This window comes from Hyperoodon ampullatus (genome assembly GCF_949752795.1).
Source record: "Hyperoodon ampullatus genome assembly, chromosome: 9".
Taxonomy (NCBI): Eukaryota; Metazoa; Chordata; class Mammalia; order Artiodactyla; family Ziphiidae; genus Hyperoodon; species Hyperoodon ampullatus.
The window spans coordinates 74118576-74136893 of NC_136922.1; positions in this window are offsets into that span (position 1 = coordinate 74118576).

Sequence of the window (18318 nt, forward strand, 5' to 3'; positions counted from 1 at the left end):
TTTATTTTATTTCAAACATATACATGCATACGATCAGAATGTCCTTCTTTCTACTGTAGTTGCAAAGGTGAACTGTGTTAAGTTAAAAGCAACCTGTGCTATAGCAATGAAACAAATGAACAAATACAGTTCAGTACAATGTTTTTGGGACAGAGGCCTGGCAGTGTGGTATCACTGTGCCGGCCTGGGTGCCAGAAGCCCTGCCCTTTAGTGTGTGATGTCAGGCCTTTCTGGATGATACAAAAACTTCAATACGAATAGCAAACTCCTCCTATTCTTAGAATACCCTCTTAAGATATTCTTCTCTGAGAAAGCAGACATTTTCTGAGTTTTCTGGTCAGATTATTGTGTGTGTGTGTGTGTGACTTCCAATTTGGCTTGAGATGAAAATTTCTGATCTTATAGAAACAAAGAAAACTTCTTCAGGAAGAATACACATGTCTGTGGCTTTATCAAAACTTTGAAGAAGGACACGACCCAAGTATAAAACGTGACCGGAATCCCTCATACCTTTCCATGTGTGCTGGAGCCACACATGGGCCTCTGGGGCTGGTCTACTGTGTGAGCAAGAGCTCACACTCCATCCTAGCAGACCTAGGCTCAGTCAAATGGGATTACCTACCTGTAGAGGTCAGAAGACTGGCCCTATCACTTGTGTGCACCAGTGACTCTGCACAGACCTCAGCTAGAACTTTCTACAATACATCAGAACAAAACAAAATAAGTAAACTGGGAATTACATATTAAAATGGTAACTAAGCATTTGAGAAGTTGCCTTCATATAATGCTAAGTGGGAAAGAAAGTTTGCAAAAGATTATGCATCATATAATTCCATTTTTATTTAAAAATATTCACAGAATAAAAGACTAGAAGTAAATACAACAAAATGTTCATAACAGCTCTGACTGGTGTCATTACAATGATATGAAAATTGTCAGTTTCTTTTTTATCCTTCCAGTGTTTTTTTACAAAAATAAATGCAAATGTGATATATATTCTTTTTTTTAAATTGAAGTGTAGTTGTTTAATGATGTATTAGTTTCAGGTGTACAGCAAACTGATTTAGTTATACATATACGTGTATCTATTTATTTTCAAACTCTTTTCCCATTCAGGTTATTACAGAGTATTGAGCAGAGTGTCCTGTGCTACACAGTAGGTCCTCGTTGGTTATCTATTTTAAACATAGCAGTGTGTACATGTCAATCCCAACCTCCCAATCTATCCCTTCCCCCCCTACCCCCCACCGCCGGAAACCGTAAATTCGTTCTCTAGGCCTGTGAGTCTGTTTCTGTTTTGTAAATAAGTTCATTTGTATCTTTTTTAAAAGTTTCCACATATAAGCAATATCATATGATATTTGTCTTTCTCTGTCTGACTTACTTCACTTAGTATGATAATCTCCAGGTCCATCATGTTGCTGCAAATGGCATTATTTCATTCTTTTTAATGGCTGAATAATATCCATTGTATATATGTACCATATCTTCTTTATCCATTCCTCTGTTGATGGACATTTAGGTTGCTTCCATGTCTTGGCTAATGTAAATAGTGCGGCAATAAACATTGGAGTGCACGTATCCTGTAGAATTATGTTTTTCTCCAGATATGTGCCCAGGAGTGGGATTGCTGGATCATATGACAGTTTTATTTTTAGTTTTTTAAGGAACCTCCATACTGTTCTCCATGTTGGTGGTGCCAATTTACATTCCCACCAACAGTGTAGGAGGGTTCCCTTTCCTCCACACCCTCTCTAGCATTTATTGTTTGTACAGTTTTTGATAATGGCCATTCTGACTGGCGTGAGGCGATATCTTATTGTAGTTTTGATTTGCATTTCTCTAATAATTAGTGATGTTGAGAATCTTTTCATGTGCCTCTTGGCCACCTGTATGTCTTCTATGGAGAAGTGTCTGCTTAGAACTTCTGCTCATCTTTTGATTGGGTTGTTTGTTTTTTCGACATGGAGCCACATGAGCTGTCTGTAAATTTTGGAGACTAATCTCTTGTTACTCTCATTGTTTGCAAATATTTTCTCCCATTTTGTGTCCTGTCTATTCTTTTGTTATGGTTTCCTTTGCTGTGCAAAATGTGATAGATACTCTTCTTAATCCTTTTTTACACAAAGTATAACTTACATTTTTACTAGATTATTTTGTGTGAATACGAACAAGCTCTAAACCTCAGGGGCTTTCAAAGCACACTTTTCTTTCTCAGTCACTTTTTTTTTTTTTTTTTTTTTTGCGGTACACGGGCCTCTCACTGTTGTGGCCTCTCCCGTTGCGGAGCACAGGCTCCAGATGCGCAGGCTCAGCGGCCATGGCTCACGGGCCCAGCCGCTCTGCGGCATGTGGGATCTTCCCGGACCGGGGCATGAACCTGTGTCCCCTGCATCGGCAGGCGGACTCTCAACCACTGCGCCACCAGGGAAGCCCTCTCAGTCACTTTTATATGGGCTGCTCTGCTCCAGCTGCAGCTCTGCTCCTGGCTGTACGTAGGCTTTCTAGGTCTCCTTTTTCTGGGATCCAGGCCAAAGGAGCAGCTGCTATCTGAGACATGCTCTTCCTATGGTAGAGGGCAGGAACAAGAGAACTGGCAGAAATTCATGATGCCTCAGGAAACTCAGACATGACATACATCACATTGCTCCACTGGCTGCAGCCTGTCACATGGCCAAGCCAACATCAGGGATGTATTGTCTTACTGGAGAGCAGTGCTTTGTACTGTGTGTTTTTCATTTTAAGAATATGGCCTAGGGATATACTCATGTGAATATAGAAAGGGCTTCTTCATTTCTTAAATACCTACATGGTACTTCATCTTGTGGATATGCTGCAGCTTATTTAACCACCCCTCTATTGATGGAAATTTGGGCTCTTTCCAATCTTTTACAATGTCAAACAATGCCAAAATGAATAATCTTGTCTGTATGTCATTTCATATGTGCACAGGTGTATAGTAGGATAAAGGCTAAGGTACCCTAATAAAAAGATCCAGATGTACAATGGCTTAAGGTTATTTCCTTCAGGTAATAGTCCCGAGGTGTGGGGTATGGTGAGTCCATTGATAGTGGACTTGTTTCTTGTGATCAGTCATGGGTATCTAAGTCCCTTTGGGTGGCTATAATAAGCTACCATAGACAGGGTGGCTTGAAGAACAGAGGCTTACTTCTCACAGTCTGAAGGCTGAGTTCAAGATTAGGCACAGGCAGATTCAGTGTCTGTTGAGAGCCTGCTTCCTGGTTCATAGACAGCTGTTGCCTCGTGTGTTCTCACATGGCAGACAGGGCAAGAGTGCTCTCTGGGGCATCTTTTATATGGGTACTAATCCCATTAAGGAAGTTTCTACCCTTATGACCTAATCACCTCTCAAAGGTCCTACCTTATACTACCATCACATTGGAGGTTAGGATTTCAACATACGGATTTTGAAGGGACACAAACAGTATATTACAAGGGGCCAGGTTCCTTCCATCTCATTCCTCCCACTTTTCTCAAGGTCTTAGTCTGCATGATTGAAATTGGATCATGGACACATCCATCTTTCAGGTCACAGGAAGGAAAAGAGAGATCATGGAGAAGCACATGCCCAACATGTGAGGACCCAGACCAAAAAGTGGCAAACATCTCATCCCATCATGTTCCACTGGCCAAGACTTAGTGACATAGCTACCACTAGCTGCAAAGAAGGATGGGAAATGCAGCATCAAGCTGGGCAGCCGTGTGCCAGACGCACTTCTGTGATCAGGGTAGAAGGTGAGAATAGGCATATCTGTAAGCTAAACTAGAAACAGAACGACTGGATCAAAGGATAAATATATTTGTAATTTTGGAAGATAGTACTAAATTGTACTCCCTAGGAGTTGAACCATTTAGTACTCCCACCAGCACTGTAGGAGAGCCTGGCTCTCATCTTCCCAGCAATGATCAGACAGTGTGTGGTCAAACTTGGGTGGTTTTTTTTTTTTTGCCAATTTACACGTTAAAAAAAAATAGTTTAGTTTTGATTGAATTTCTCTTATTTTGAATGAGGTTGAGAATCACTTCATATATTTAAGGGCCATTTGTATTTCTTTTTCTAAGAATTATCTGTTCTGATCTCTTGCCTATTTTCTTTTGGATTGTTAGTCATTTGCCTGTGATACAAGTTGCAAGTATTATTTTTCCTGCAGCTTGTCACTTGTCCACTGACTTTGCATAGGATTCTCTGTGTGTGTGTTATCATGATCAGAAAGCCCCTACCCTCCTCTGACTCTAGTGTCTAAAGACATTTTTGATTGTCACAAATGGGAAGATAGGGCTTCCAGGTATCTGGAGGGTAGAGGCCAGGGATGCTGTTATATATCCTACAACGCACAGGAAAGAATCCTACAATAAGGAATTATCCAGCCTGAAATGTTACTAGTGGTGAGGTGGAGAAAACTTGTTTCAAGGAATCAGCTCATGTTTTTTGGTAATAATTTAGAACATTTCATATTTTACATTTAAATCTTCGATCCATTTAGAATTTATCCTGCTCAACAGTATAAAGTATGTGTACAAGTTTACCTTTTCCAGATGAGTTCCCATCGGTTATTACTCCATATTATCTATTGTTATGTAACAGTATGCCCAAATCTTATCAGATTGAAACATCAACATTTATTGTGATATATAGTTTCTGATGGTCAGGAATATGAGAGTGACTTTTCTGGGTGGCTCTGACTTAGGGTTGATGTTAAAGTTATAGTTCAGCTATTGGCTGGGAGTGCAGTCATTTGGAGGCTCAAAGATTTGCTTTCAAGATCATTCCCTAGGGTGTTGACAGGCTTTAGTTTCTCATTGGCTATTGTCCTTTTCATGTGATCCTCTCCATAGGGTCCATGAGTGTCCTCATGATATGGCATCTGGCTTCCCCAGAGTGAGTGATCCAAGACAGAAAGAGAGCACCCAAGACAAATGGAGGTTGTTCGTTTGTTTTTAATAGCATAGTCTTAGAAGTGACATATGATCACTTCTGCAATATTCTATTTATTAGAAGTGACTAAGTCCAATCCTAACTCAAGAGCAGGAGACTTAAGCTCCATCTCTTGAAAGGAAGACCATCAAAGAATTTGTGGACATATTTTTAAAACTACCATACTCTGCTTATTTAGTATGCCTCCTTTATCATATACTTAATTCCCATGGGTACTGGGCTAATTTCTAGAATTAATGTGCATTGCTTCTGACACATTTTTACAAGGTAATTTTAAAAATCATGCCTCTGTCGTGTTTTGTGTTAAGGGACTTGTTTATATTCACAAACTATTTTATGTACTTCTACTAGCCTGGTGGATCAAATGAGATTATGGATATGAAAGTGCTTTGCAAACTCTAAAGAAACACACTACCATAAGATTTTATTATTATTATTTTTGTGTGAAGATATAGCCAAAAAATTTCATATTAGATTTCCTATTTGATTTGCTGAAATTGTTTCTTGGATCCAAGTTGGAATGTAAGTTGTGGGCCAGTTGTGGAATTTTCCATCATAACATTTCCTGCGGATTCAAGCCGAACTGAAACCCAACCCAGGAAACAAACATAAAATATGTCAGCTAGTTGATATTCTCTGAGTCTTATCTGCCACTTTTAGGGGTGTCAGTTTATCTTTTATGTTGCTTTTATGGGCAATCACAGTTATTACAGGTGTGTATAAATATGTGTGGCTGTGTTTGGATATGAAAACAGGAATGTGTGACTCTCACATGATAAAACACCAGCAGGATTTGCTAAAGATCTATTGTGTGATATGAGATGTGCTGTACTAAGCCACGCCGTCCAACTCTCTCCTCTAAAATTCTGCCTATAGAGTCCTTCCTTGGTTCTTGCAGAACTGTTTGTTTGTTTGTTTGTTTTTTAATTGTATGGGTCTTTTTAGATATAAGGAATACGAGGGCAGGTAATACTTCAATCCTACTGATAAGAAAAGCCTAGTTGAGGAGGAGAAAAAGGACAAAAGAAATGATAGGAACTTAGAGATGGGCAAGGAACCAGGAAAGGAGGAAATAAAGATTGAGATGGAAAGATGAACTTTTTCTTTCATAGGCATTCATTGTAATTATTAACATATTTAGATTTTTTAAATATGAAATCTCCAGTTGGCAGTCCATGTGTTGGATCCAACCCACAGACATGCTTTGTCTAACCAAAAATATGTTTTAAAAATGTGGAGATTTCTTTAAAAATTGCTGGCTTTCCTTGAAAGAACTTGAATATCTCACCATACTGGGCCAGCATGGTAGCAATCAACCAGAGCTGTATAGGGTCAGTGACCTTTAGTTGGGGTGAGAACCATCCAGTTCGCTACAGTCTCCGCTAGTCCTTTATGCCCCCCCCCCATTACGGAGGTCACATAGTAGTTACCATTTGTCATCTTACTTGCACTGTTATTCATGTAGTGGGAAAATATTTTTGTGTGTACTTAAGAGCCTAATAAAAATTGGACAGAAAAAAACAGATTAAAAGGACCATATGTTTTAAGAAAATGACTAGCAGCTTCATGGTGGGCATCTACCCGATGGGCATTTGAGTGTGCAGTCCTGAGATTCAACACTGCTACAGTCTGCAGCATCATTCGAGCCCTCTGACAGTCTGTGTGCCTGAGTGTTCCTAATGTTACTTCAGCATCCAATAGCTTGCATGGCCTTTCCTTAGAATACTTGTGCTGCACCTCGCTGCTATGAGGAAACCATGTGCAAGAAGTTGTGTTTAAATTGCAGTGACACTTTGCACCAAATGAACCACATTCTCCCTTGGTCCATTGTAGCTGACCTATCAAAGGAGACCGCCTTTGGATTACAGAGAGAGGTTTTCCACCTGCTGTTGTTGGCAGCACATAGCTACAGGGGCCTCATCCATTTCAGATGCCATCACTGGAGTCTTTATGTCCACCTCTTTTCAGGTTTCCTAGCCCTGGGATGCTTTGGGTGACAGGAGTTGGGAATTATTTTTGTAGGATGTTCTTCAGCTGAGTGCTTCCAGAAGGGCACCTGCAGCAACAACCAACACCCCTGCCCTGTCCCCTGCCAGAGGACTCAGAAGAGCAGTTGCCCTCACTCCACTCCTGCTCAGCTACCAGGGAGGGACTAGTTACTCCCCGAGGGACAGTGAAGGCACCCCAGGCACCTCATGTGTGAAGAAGGATGCTCACTTCTTCAGCCCTCTCTACCCACCTGCCCAGAATTTGACCTGCCATTCCTGGGTGTGAGCAGGTCAAGATCTCCATGTAGGCTCAGTTTCTCAACTAAAGCACATTGTGCTATTTACGTGGCCACATATGGCTTCTCTACCCTGATTAGAAGACAGAGATCAGGACAATAATGCCCACACCCCCCTCCCCCCCCAAAAAAAATCTTCAGTGAGCACAGTTAAAATATTCCTGAAGGTTATTTGAACCACACATGACAGAGTTGTTGGAGGCAGTTTCACTGTGGACACACAGATGTTTTGCTTTGTTTCTGTTTTCTTTTGGTTTTATCCTCTGCCTCATCCGGGATTCAGCTATATGTTATAGAAACTCAATAACATCAGTTTAACCAAATAGGAATTTATTTTTCTCCCTTAGCAAGAAGGCTGATGTCATCAGATACCCAGTGCCCTGTCTTTCTGCTCCCCTAGCTTTAGCATGCAGCTTTCATTCTCAAGTTTCTTGCCTCATGGTCACAAGAAGGCTGCTACATCTTCAGCCTTATCTCTGCATCCCAGGCAGAAAGAAAAAACAAGAAGAAAGGGTCAGTGCTTGTATTGGTAAAGCAAAAACTCTCCCAGAAATCCCTAACAGAAGTTTTCTTACATGTTGCTGGCCATAACTACGTCAGTGTAGCCATCCCTAGAGGAAAGGAAATCTGGTAGAGTATTTTAAGTGAGTGCACTTCTGCCCTCCTCTTTCCCACCACCCACCAGTGTTATGTGAATAAAGAAGGAATAAGAGGATAATGGACGTGCAACTAGCAGTGTCTGCCAATTCTTATTAATTTCAGAAAAACATATAAGCTTATTTTGGAAATTATTTATTTTCCCATTTTCCTTCACTCTTAATTTCCTACTATGTAACGCCTCATTTGAAAGAGGAGAGTCAGTACTCTGTGGAGGTATTTGAAAAGAGGATTTGGGGTGCTTACAACAATGTGGTAGGTCTAATAGCAAAATCTGAAACACTTGGGGATCTGGCCGTTCTCTGAGCCTCGTGGCAGTGTCTGTACAGATGGAAGTGGAGTGAAGCTGTGTAAATGTTGTTGTCTAGCAGGTACATTCCCCAGCCTAGGAACAATTTTTATTTTCTCTGTGCTAATTGCCCATCTCTGATTCTCCCAGACATTTCCCTCACCTTCTCTGCAGATCAGTCAAAGGCTGAATTGTATTTTTTTTTTATTAGTAGTATTGAACTTTGGGACTATAGCCTGCTGCAGTGTGCAAACACAAGCAAAGCAAATACATGACAACATGAATAAATTCATTTAAAGTAAACTACACGTTTATAATTACTTTCTTGGCTATTCAGCGTAGTTTCTTCTCCTCAGGCAGCATGGATAGTCATAACTGTTTGTCATTATTGCTCATATCATTAATATTTAACAACAGTAGCATTTGTTGAAAACCTTCAATATATCATAGCTCTGTAAAGAACATAGTTGTGACCCTGATGGTGGGCTTCTACTCAAAAATAAATGTGTACAGAGGAGGCTTCAAAATCCTAGGAGGGAAATAATAATTTCTCTATAGAAATTTCATGTACTGGTTGCATACAACCAATGAAATTAGATTCTTCTGGAATTTCCTCTGGACTCTTGGATATTTTCCTAAGGGTTAGGTATGATCAGTTAAGTCAAATATTTAGTCAAACCTCTTGGGTATCATCCCCTAACTGAATATTAAGCCATCAGTACAACCAGATTACTGGATATTTTGGCTAAGCCAGAGGTAAAAAAAGAGATTAAAGTATTAGAAGGTAGATGCTTGAAAAGGTGGAGAAAGGGGACTCAGAGGTGCTATTATCCAAATTCCAATCAAACCCATGTATAGAAGTCTCCACATGTAATGCTGAGGTTTGGAAGTTATAGTTCATTATGCTCGTGGGGGCATCTTCATTCACAGTGGGAAAACTGGGAGCTCCTTTATAGCAGGGGTTGATATTCATCTTTGAATTCTCACACCTAGCACAAAATAGAAAGTGTCCACTGAGAGTTGGTTGAGTAACTAGATGAATGAAAAGGGGAGTAAACTTTTGAATTGTATTTGATTTAACTAATTGCTAGGTTAACACAACTAAAATCTGAATGGGAGAGTAGGAGAAATGAACATGTAGGATTAGATGTTTTCTCAATAAAGAGAATAATTACAGGAGATGAAGGAGAAGCACTATAAGTCCTCCTCCATGACTCTGGCAAGTTACTTAACATTTCTAAACCTCAGACAGCACGTAACTCATGGAAATATTAGAAAGGTTAAAAAAAAAAGTATATTTAAAGCATTGAGCACAATACCTGGCACTCTGTAACTTGTATCTCAATCTCAGATGTTACAAATTTGTTTTGATTCCTCTGGGCACTCGAAGAAATTCTGGGCCAAGGGTCAAGTTGAGGAGTGTAGGGATATCAGTAAGTCTTGTGATTTGGGGGGCTGCTCTCTCAAGTATAGTTCCACCATCTGGTTCTGGACCTTCCTCAAAAGAGCAGTGCAGGGAGAACTTCAACCCTGAAGCCAGGCTGACCTAGGTAGCTCCAGCTACAACTCTCATAGGAATGGAGATGCTTAATGAGAAATTACAGTGACACTGGGGAGTTTGGAGAGGATTATTGTCCAGGTCAAAAAGTCTTTTATAAGGAACCCCAGTGGGGAGGAGAAGGGAGATGTGAGGAAATTGTCTCTGCGGATGAGATTTGGATTCATTCTGGGGAGAAATGGGGACCCTTTCCTGTCAAGATGGAAGTGTGTTCAGGACAGACCGTGGCTTCTTGGGTTAAAAGGAAAGTGCTCCAGTTCTAAGATGTGGGGGGAGATACTAGAAAAAAAACTGAATGTGATTCAAACCACAGGGCACCTGTGAGTGAATGAAGTGGAATACTCATTCCACTTGAGTTTGGCAAGAAAGATCATCCTTCCACATTATCATCATCAAGGCTTTCTGAGGCCCCCTTCAAACCTGCCATTAGCTCCCTGACCATCTGGTCTACCCCTTTAACATCTCAGCCCCCAGCTACTCAGTTCAGTACTCTGCTGGCTCTGGAATATATGCTTTTCATTCCATTCTGTATCAGGATTCTGGTCTCTGTTTCCAACTCATCCTCCCCACAGCAGCCAGAGTATTTTCTAAAAGCCTGAAGGCCTTATTTCCTTGTTAAAATGCTAATCCTTGGCTTTCCAAAGCTTTCAGGACACAGTTTTCACTGGCCACTAACATCACATCCCAGCAACATGGAAATGTTTACATATTGCTTCTCCTCTCTCCACCTTTCCCTAACACACATAAGCAGTCTTTCCTCTGTTCTTCTCTTACCTGGTTAATTTCACTCACCTTTCAGTAATTCCTCCAGCAATCTTTCAGACCCCTTTCCCCTCATCCATAAACTAGGTTAGATGCTCCTCCTCTGCCTACGTAATCCCCTGTGCCCCTCTCTTATCACCAACCTTCCCAGGTCTCATTATCTTTTTATCTGTCCTTATCACTCATGAGTTTGTGTGTGCCTCAAGGGTCTTATTTATTTTATATAGACAGTACCTGGTACTTGGTAAGTGAAGGAAATATTTTTCTAGAATAACTAGAGGGGTGGTATAGGGAGGGTGGGAGGAAGCTCAAGAGGGAGGGGATATGGGGATATATATATACATATAGCTGATTCACTTTGTTATACAGCAGAAACTAACACAACATTGTAAAGCAATTATACTCCAATAAAGATGTTAAAAAAAAAAAAAAAAGGCAAATGAATGGATGCCTCATGACTTTAGCCAGAACACATACTGAGAAATCAGCCTCCTGTTTAAGATGGTTTTCTATGAAATCCAAGGTGTTTCTTCTGTCTGACCTTCATAGCTTCACTTGTTGGTCCCCCCATGTGTCTCTTTTTCTAGTTATTTACGGCAGCAAGTCTTTTCAGTCATTCTAGATTTGATTTGCTTAATTTATCCTTACTCCCATCCTTAGGATATTTATTGGGTAGCCAAAAGGGCAAAGGGAAATTTTTATGCAGGTCATGCCTTCGCCTGAATAAAAATTCTTCATGGCAATGAAGTCAGCCTCCTTCTAAAGAGATTAAAAGACTTACATCTGGGGAGTCATTTAATAAGATGTGAACATTCATATGTTGTTTTCCTGACTTTTAAAGGTAATTAAAGTTGTAAGTCAGCTAACAGTGAAGGTTCTTCGTTGATAGGAATGGTTGTTGTTCAGAAACACTCTAGAAGCTGACTAGTTAGAGAAGAGACTGTCCCAGAGCCTCCCAAGCAAGAATCTGTGACATATCCAGGAAGCAAGCTCATAAATCAAACTTATCTCACACAGTCATCATGCTCAGTGGAGTTTTGAAGGTTAAACGTTTCAGTTCCTAATTTGGTCTTATTATTTTAAATCAGATTACATATAGATTTTGGTTAAAGGATTAGAAACATTGCTAAATCGACAGAGCATTTTCAACTATGAGATAAAGATAAAAAATAATCAGTGTATAAAAACACTTAGAGGAGATAATTATTTTTATCATCGTTATTGGTGAAGTAATAAGCAGAACCTATAGGATTTCATAATTTATTGGTTTTAAGAGATAGTGATTGGGCTTCCCTGGTGGTGCAGTGGTTAAGAATCCACCTGCCAATGCAAGAGACATGGGTTCGAGCCCTGGTCCGGGAAGATCCCACATGCCATGGAGCAACTAAGTCCACGCACCACAACTACTGAGCCTGTGCTCTAGAGCCCGCGAGCCACAACTACTGAGCTCGCGTGCCACAGCTACTGAAGCCCGCACGCCTAGAGCCCATGCTCCACAACAAGAGAAGCCACTGCAATGAGAAGCCTGCGCACCACAACGAAGAGTAGTCCCCGCTCGCCACAACTAGAGAAAGCCCGCACGCAGCAACGAAGACCCAATGCAGCCATAAACAAACAAACAAAACAAATAATAAGTAAATGGGTAGTGATTAAAGACTGTTTCTTTGCTACTATCTTTAGAATAGTGTATTTATACTGCTGTCCCCACTCACAGCTCAAGTGTTAAATTATAATAATTGACAAAGTGTTTCTAAATTGTAATATACCTTTTTTTTTTGAAGTAGTGTTGATTTCCTCCCTCCACTCCCTTTCCTGTCCATTTCCCTCATGGTTTCCTTTGTTTAAATTTCTGTCTAGAACTAAACCCTGAAATGGAGAAGTGAAGAAAACATTCTGTAATAATCAAGCAATTTTTTTTTCTGTTAGTTGTGGCAATTTTTTTGAACTAGAATTTTCCTGATATTTCCCCTCAACTGTGTACTTCCCACTGCTAATACTAGCAACAGCTGCGAATATTGAAAGGAGCTTAACACATCTGGCTGCCACTTTCTGAGAATGTAAAAATCTACCATGCCTTGTCAAATATTGTGCTTTGGGTATTATTCATTTACTTTTTAATTATTAGTATTTATAATCTTTTTTCTATCTTTACACATTACTTAAACGTTCAAAAGAAATACTCCCTCACTGCCAACCTGAAGAGCTTCTTGTTGAAGACATGAGCAGCATGAGGAGTACCAGCATGTGCTGAATTGAGCCAATCTAAATAGTTGGCAGTTGGCTGCTGTCGGAAGTAATTTTGAATCATACTGTATTTGCTTTTCAAAAACAAGTGAAACGTGTATTAGTAGCTCTTCCCCAAACAGTGCTCATTGGAATCTCTTAATTTATCACTGTGTCAATTTTTTTTCATTTATCTATGTAAGTATTTCCTTACAGTAAACCTTGAGACTTGTGTGATGCGGCATAATTGGAGAATGAGAGATGATACCTTACAAAGTGGAAGCACATGACTAGGTGCTGAATGCTTTGGAGAAGAATTCCCATGCCTTCATCACCTCAGATCATGCTATTTCCCAGGGGACTTGCGTCTTCAAAACCCAAATCTCTGCATTTACCCAGCCACCAACTAGAAAGCTTTTGTGGCTTTTTTTGGTTAATTTTGAATTTGTTAAATTATCATAGTTCCCCAGCATTTTTTTCTTCTTTTTAAATTACATATCAGAATAGAAGAGATAGACGTTTACAGACACACATGTACCTTAAAGTAGCACAGAATGGGATGAAATGCCTAAATCCTTATTGCTGCAATCTCTTTTTCTCAGTAATTTCTCTTTAGGCTCAGAACTTAGCTTTCTGATAATCATGTTGGGACCCAATCTTATTTTAATGTCTAAATTAACATTTCTCATTTACCTGGTTGAAGAATAATATTAAGCACTGGAAGTTTTTATTAGAAATGGATAGAAGTACAAGCGGGTCTTTCCAAGTTAATTTTGCTTTACATTAGGCTCATGGTCTCAAGAATTTGATCATGGATGTCCGTTTCAATTAGAGTTTGCTTTGTTTTAGAGTGACCAAAAGTTGCAACTGACTAGCAGGTCATACTGAAAGAGTAGATCACCCCAATGAGTTTTCTGAGAGATAATTCAACCACCCAAAGGCCAGCTTTTTGATTTTCACCTAAAAGAGTCAGGATTAAATCCAGGTTTTTGCTATTGTGGAGGATATCATGTCTATTGTTCTAAGGTGAAATGTTTATTTTAAAAATACAATAGGTGTCAGTAAAAATGGGCCTAGCAGATTTAATAAGTACGGGGTAATTCCTTTCCTGGTGATATGTGACAATCACGAACATTTTTCCTGATATCTTTATGTGTTGATGAATTAGCCAATTTGCACTGGTAAGCCATGTCTGATCCAGTTATTTCAGTCACCTTAATAATCAATGCAGATCACTGCGTCATCGATTCAGCAGTAGAGATGGGAATTAATCATAAAGACAGTTCCTAGACTGTGGTCAAATGCTCTGCCCACGAATAGATGTGGTCTAATGCCAAGGATTCTTTTCACAGGACTGTTTCTCAGGTTCCTCCTTTTTGATCTTCCTTTCGTTGGTGTAACTACAACTCCAGTTCAAGTCTCAAAACATCAGAAGCAACATTGTGTTGATGACATCACACTTAGATGACAACCGATTTGAACTTTAGGATAGGTAAGTCGGTTTTTCAAAAAGCCATCCAAAGGTAGTTTAAAAATTAAATCTTAAAAATGACTTGACAGATTTTTTTTTTCCTCTCCTGGCCTGTTAAAATCGTTGAAAGTAAACATTTGCTAAGCATGCACACACACTTGTGCTAACATACTTGATCTGTTTGATCACTTCCACGTGTTTTTGGCAAACACTATATTTTAAATATGGGATTGGGATTTTCTAAAGGTATTTTTTCTCAAATTTGTGGTCTTCCTGGTGTTAATACTTTTTGTACGGCTCTTCCTGGAATATCTGCAAGGATAAGCGTGGCCTGAATTTTTGCATGGCTATGTGTACTCTATCAGGTGATCTTCATGCCCACTGGCACAACAGTCATTAAAAGCAACTGGATTGTACTCCCTGTAAAGTTTGTGCCTGGACAAAGGGTTAGGAAGTCTGAAGACATCTATAGCTACTATGATACAGTGACTTAAAAATACTCATTCCTCAGTGAACTTGAAGTAAATGACTAAATTAAGTGAAACTGGGAGTCTATTTGAGAAGTTTCCTAATGTGAGTAAAATAGGTGAGAAGAAAGGACTCTATGGAAAAACATGACACCACAGGGTGTTTTTCAAGTTTTAGCTCCACTGAACACCATGTGAGAAGGTGAAATTCCTCTGGAGAAAGCTGAAACCCACTCTGACATCTACCTAGCCTGAAGCTGTGTTTTACAGAGGTTTCTTCACCTACCCTGAGTTTAACAGTGGGGCGTGCATTGACTTTTCGGTACGGTGTTGAGTAGATTATATTCTGTGGAATAAGTAGTTTGCCATATTCTAGAAAAGACCGTTTGAATTTACAAAGCTTTATGGAATGTCTAGTTCATACTAGCCACAGCAGGACAAGATCCACTCGGGGGCATTATTCCTGGAAGGCTGTCAGCTGCTTTGCCTGATCATGCTTTGTGTACCTCTTCTTCGGGATCCATGTATTAGCGGGCCTGACTTTTCTTTAGACCTGGAGAGACAGTAGTTTATGACAACAGTTAATTAGTGTGCATTGTGTGTTTTTTCTGTGCATAGCACTAAGCTTAGGTGTTGTCATTTTTTTCTTTCTCTCACATATTCGCAGAAATAGTAAGAGCAATCTGAAGGGCAAGAACACATTTAATGGTCACAAGCCTTGGACCTGACGAAGTTGGGTGCTTAAGGGCAAAAATCTGAAGTTGATTAAGCTTGAGAGCTGTAGCCTCAGGAAGGTACCTTTACCTGGCCCTTAATTCCCTTTTCAAAGGGTTGTCCTGTCATTTGCCTTCCAGTGCAACCTACCACTAACTCAGTAAGTAACAAACCCAAGAAGTAAGGCAAATATTTAAGTCAAGTGGGCTGTTTTAAATGCAGTCAGATGGGGGACTTCCAGTGGCTAAGGCTCTGCACTTCCAGTGTAGGGGGCGTGGGTTTGATCCCTGGTCGAGGAACTAAGATCCCACATGCCACGGGGTGAGGCCAAAAAAAAAAAAAGCAGAAGAATAAGGAAACAATAAGACTAGTTAATAAGTTAAGATCTGTTGATTACTCATTATAGATGAGGCACCAGGCCACAAACTGCACAGGAATATCTCATTTGATTCTAGCAAAGAAAAAAAAAGTTATAAATGCAGCCAGAGGAAAATATTTTTTTAAAAAAAGCTTGAGTTTTTTTTTTAATCTACATGCCAAATTACCAGTTGTTTCTTTGAAATAAACATTTCAATTGGTTAAGTGAACTAAGGCCATTTTTAGACATGGCTGTTGGTCTGAGTTTGATGGCATAACATCTTTTTTCAATTTGATCCCCAAATCCAAATAAAAGCAGGCCTAAAGTTACAAATTCTCAGAAGACTTTACCCAGGACTCAGGCCTCATCTCCATTTGCCAATGGAAGGATTTTTTTTCTTAGTCCCCAGTTTCACTGACTTTCTAGCCCCTTGAAGGGCCCAACTTTGCATGGGGATCTCAGTTCTAACTCCCTACTCTGTGTGAAGACCTAAGGCATTGTCCTATCCTTATGAGGCACTTGGTGATCAGAAATGGCAGGTTCTCAAAAGTAGCCCTTGAGTCAACTTCCATTTGTCACTCTAGTTAGAAATTCTCCCTCATCTTGGGACCCTGGGAGTTTCCATTAATTTATTGAAAGCTCAGCTCTGCATTAAAAAAATATTACTGTATTTTGTGCAGCATTTCTAGGTGTTATCTTAGGAAGATTTTTAGGCTATGTAGCTGGTTATATTGCCAGAAATAGAGGTTCACAGATGCTTAGAAAATGTTTAGACTAAAACTACTCAAGTTGATCTCTCCAGCTTTAAAAAGCCTCAGGATGCACAATACATGTCACTATAGCGTTTTTGTGTAATAGTTGAGGCTATTATGAATTATTCTATGTAGCTTGATATTAGGTGGTATGTATTATTGAGTCTATTTACTTAATCTCTTGAAGTTTGGGGACTGCATCTTCTTTTGCTTCTATATGTCCCATGTGCCTAGGACAGTGTTAAGTACATGACAGTTGTTTAATAAACATTCATTGCTTGATTGAAGCAATCATCACCTTCTTTCTTGTGAGTTGAGAAAACCACTGTTGCCATCACTTTTTCTATCATTTCCTTTTATTTAAGCATTTGAATTTTTTTCCTTCCAGTGAAAGGTATTGAATACTTATGATTCAATAATCCCTCATCCTACTGAGGGCAGTCTTTTACAAGCAATTAGTATGGAAACTTAAGACCCAATCTAATCTTTTTACTTCTCTCTCATTATTGACTGATATAACCCTGGACATTTCAATTTTCTAAACTTTGGTTATGTTTAGCCCAGTTCAGTTCTTTTAATAGCTGTGATCTGATTTTTCAAAAAGAGTGTTTGAAGAGAAAGGTAAAGTTAGTCATTTTTGAAGAATAGAGGAATGCTTTTTGAAGATAACCCGTGCAAAGGCCTAGTTTTATGTGCTAGTTAACCTACAAGAGCTTAGAAATTCTGAAACACATGTGATGCACACCATCAAATAGGGGATTTCTGAAATTATAGTTGTATGCTAATTACTCATTTTAAGCTGTGGTTTTTTGAAGCAGTAAATGATCCTAAACCCTCTATCTCAGTGAGGGGGAAAAAAAAAACTTCGAAGTCGGGGAACGTTAGTCACCAATATAGGAAATGCCACTTTTCTGAACCTGAATAGAAATGAATTCAATAAAAAGAGACATAATGATGGATTTATAAAAGTAACGTTCCTTCACATAATGGGTTTCCTATTCTAATGTTTCTTTACTGTAATCCTTTAAAATTATGCAAAAATTTATTATTTAAGTGATAGTAAAGAATTCATTAAAAGATTAATAGTTCTGGTTTACCAATTCACTTACTAGGTCACTTAATTATTTAGTTCATTAATTCTGTAAATGTCAGACTTACCATGAACTCCAGTGATTTGCATAAGTTAAGGTTACAGTTCTACTGGTAATCACAGTCTAACAACTTCAAATAGGAATTTGGCATCATTTATACATTTCTAATGAAATAAAGTTTTGTTTTGTTTTTTCTTTCAAACCAACAAGGGAAATCCAGCAGCTGAGAAATTGTAACAATATAATCTAGCTATTCAGCCTCCAACTTTATCCATTAAAAGGACCATGATGGGCAGCTGTAATGAAAAAAAAAATCTCTAAAGAACAGGTCAGAAATAGCTTCTAGATTAAGCAATAGGAAGGACTCTACTTTTGAGATACATGCATTACTTTAAAAAAATATTCCTCTCAATGAAAGAACTATGAAGTCTTCTAGGGATCCATATTTTATTTTATTTTATTTATTAAAAATGGTTACTCACTGGGAAAGCTTCAGGGAAAGCAACATCTCATTATCATAAGGGTCCTAGAGCAGAGCTGGCAGTTCATATATAATGAATATCATTTACACCATGCTAATGCATTCACATCACTCACAGGCACTGTTTACATTTAATACAAGTGAATCTATACAATATAAAATTGGCACATTATTAGATTTAACAATGGAATTAGTATAAATAGCCATCAGCTATTATTTAAACTTCACCAAAAGTCACTTGGACAATGCATAGA